A 3,612-nucleotide genomic window follows, 5' to 3' on the forward strand; every position below is an offset into this window, starting at 1 on the left:
CCTGTTCTTCAATTTCCCCCAAAAGGAACTATGATAAGAACTGATAGAAGAGGAACTCTGGGCAAAGGCTACCAGAATGAACTAGCTATGCACCATGTCTGAACAGTGTAGAGTAGTAGAAGGTATGGCCTTAAATACGTTTCTATGACTGGTTTGACCATGTATCTGGATTGTCAGTGGATAACAATGCAGCTGAAGCTCTGTTGGTGACCAGCCATGTTTTATCCACATCTTCCAGTCCCCAGCCCTGGCCTCAAGGTAATGGAGGAACCAGAGAATATCCTCCAGCCCTCTCATAAACCCCTTCTCAAAGTAACTTCAGCTCAAAAGCAGCACACTTATAAATGCTATCAGCAATAGGGCCTTACTGAGTCCTAAGTCATTAGTCCTAAGTCACTCTGCACTGGAATAGTTAACATAGGCTTTATCCAAAGGGAGACTGTTCACTCCTCAACAAATGTTTTCCAATGGATGACCGTGCTTGACATGAGGCTCCACCAGGAAGACACAGAGTCGAAGTGTGGCTGCCCTCAATAAGTATGTGAGGCACACAGCAAACAGGCACTCACACAGGTCAGCTCAAGATAAGCACCTACAATAGATCAGGTACAATTTGAGGCCCTGTGTGATTCTGGGTGCCACGGTGGCTAAGAATAAATCCAGCCCCCACTACTTGAGAGATAGTTCAACAACAAAAGCACAGTGTTTACCTAAGGAAAGAAGTCTGCCCAGGAAGCTGGGAGAACTCTGCAAAGAGAGATCTAATACGAGCGTTGGTTGATCAAAGTCATTGTGGCACTGAGAAAGCTCTGGAACATCACCAAATAGACTGAGACAGGAAAGGTCCTGTTTTACACTTTGGCTTCAGTTGGTAAGCCAGATTAGCTGCAAATCACATAATCTGTCAAGCCAGGTGCTAAGAGTTTGGGGAAGGGACATGGCAATTTGAGGGGAAAGTTTTGGCTGTACTAGCCACAGGTGCAGTTTTACCAGACTTTGTCGGCTATGCTGGAGCCTCTGTCCAAGAGTCCCACAGGTTTTATCTCTGTTTATCAGAAAGGCCTTTCCCAGAAAGGACCCGAAACTAATTCAGCCTGATGTTGCACCAACTGGTAATAGCAGGGTTTTGTAGAGATGACTGAGGCTAAAAATTACCTAGTGCTATTCCTAATTGTATGAGAGTACCTTAAAAAGTTCATGGAAAAATGAAATTGAAAGATGCTTCCTTTTGGTAAAAGGAAATAGTCCATGCAGTTTGTGTGTTAATATTTTTTCATGATCTTTTTAAAGACTCCTGTATGCATGAATTCCAAAATTTTTCACAACAAAATAAATATATATTTTAATTCTGTTTTCATGATTGTTTGGAGTTCCCTCATACTACCAGTCTTGTATTCTCCTGGAAATTTGTGGTCAGTAGATTCAGGATATGGTCTGGGAATCTGTTTTTAACAAGGGCTCTAGGTGATTCTTATCCCAAGGAAAAACTGGGAGAACAAGGTATAAAGCATGATCCCTAGGATTTTTTCAATAAAGCCTTCTATTTCTAAACTGGAAACTCAAATATGTATGTCTAGGCAGTACTGTGTCAAGGATTTTTTAAAAATGTATTAATAAAACAGACATTATGTTTAAAGAGCATCCTATAACTTCCACTATATATACCATATACCTTACCTCCATTAGAACCTGATAAGAGCCTGGTAAACTGGCTAAATGGGTAGGGCAACAATCCTTGTGCCCACTTTAGTGATGAGGAAAATCAGCAACAGTGTGCTTGTGATGTAATTGAAGAGAAAGCCAATGGACCTTAAATGATGCTGGATCAACCTAAAGATGCCCACTTTCACAGAAGAATACTTTACAACACAGACAATAGACAAAGTATGAAGAGATGCAGAGCCCAAGGGTACCTTGAAGTAAACTGGAGTCAAACACCTCTCAAAGCTAGGAGATATGTCTGTGTTTGAAAACTCAGTTAATTCCTATGGCATCATGCAATTTTTCTGCACTGGATTCTCATGAGATCAGTACCAGTTACATTTTTCACAAGTGCATATTTTACCTCAAACCAGTCTGACCAGCACGGGAAGTACCAGCTTTGGTCCTTTTGCAATACCCTGCTACCTAACCAGTTTATGTTCGCCAAAGTGACACACTGGGCCAGGTGAAGACGGAGATGTTCTCTGAGGCCTTGCCTAAGATCCTCTCCAAGCCTACTGAAGGTCTCAGATGAAGTAGACATGAAAGATTTCATTTCTTCGAATTGCATTCATTTCTTTTGGGGATCAGACATTACACTGGCAGGTGTGAGCTGGCTAAAAGGAACTCATGGTATAGGTAGGAAAGAACAGTAGACATAACCATGACTAGTGATTACCTAGGCCAGAAGAATGACAAAACAAAAGAAGCAACATTCTATGGTGATAAGGCAGCCAGAGAAGGGTATTATGAACTGAGACAATCAGCGAGTAACAGTATCAGAGGCCGGAGCCTAAGGCAGGTCTACTGGTAGCCCATTGCTGGGGTGGCAAATCAGAGACTTTTTTGAGATTTACACTTGTGGAGAGGGGAGCTGTGGATGCCACCCGTAACTCTGCCTTTCTGAAAGTCATTAAGAGTTAATTTTGAAAATTCCATCTTTAACAATACTCCAAGGTGGGCCGGCGCCGTGGCTCACTTGGTTAATCCTCCACCTGCTGCGCCGGCATCCCATATGGGCACCGGGTTCTAGTCCTGGTTGCTCCTCTTCCAGTCCAGCTCTCTGCTGTGCCCTGGGAAGGCAGTAGAAGATGGCCCAGGTGCTTGGGCCCCTGCACCCACGTGGGAGACTGGGAGGAAACACCTGGCTCCTGGCTTCAGATCGGCACAGCTCCAGCCGTAGCGGCCATTTGGGGAGTGAACCAATGGAAGGAAGATCTTTCTCTCTGTCTCTCTCTCTCTCTCACTGTCTATAACTCTACCTGTCAAATAAATTTTTAAAAATAATAATAATACTCCAAGGTGCCTACGGAAGTTACTGACTGTGGGACCTCCTTTCAAGGGGGTGCATTTGAGGCAACCGGTGCTGGCTGAGGTGTCTCAGGATCTGCTGTGTTGCAGGAATTACCAAGTGTATTGAGCACGTCGGAGGAGGATCGCAGAGGCGCTTGTATAGGGTGATGAGGTTTGAAGCAGAAGAGTAACAGTCAGAGCCACACTTCAGACAGATCTTCGGGCTACTATCTGCAAAACGGTTTAGACAGCAAAGAGCGGCAGGCAGAGTTCAAACGGGAAGCTAAAAAGTCCTGGAGCCCACGGTCACTGAGACAAGTCATGGAGATAGAATCCACAAAGCTCGAGTCCTCATGGTGGCATGCGGGAGCGGCTGGGGGGTGTGAGGGAAGAAATCAAGTGCAAAATAAGAGCTCTGTGTGACACTCCATTTCCCCCCAGGGGGCTGCGGGAGGGAAAGGGCAAATCAGAGGACAGAGAAGGAAGAGACTTGGAGCCCAGAGAAGAAAGAAACCAGGCAGCAACACCGAGGCCCCGCCCCCAGAGCTGGCCCCGCCCTGGCTCCGCCTCTTCTGCCTTCCTCTTCCCGCCCACCTTTCAGCCACAGCTCATCCTCGA

This window comes from Lepus europaeus, chromosome X, assembly GCF_033115175.1.
Source record: "Lepus europaeus isolate LE1 chromosome X, mLepTim1.pri, whole genome shotgun sequence".
Lineage (NCBI taxonomy): Eukaryota > Metazoa > Chordata > Mammalia > Lagomorpha > Leporidae > Lepus > Lepus europaeus.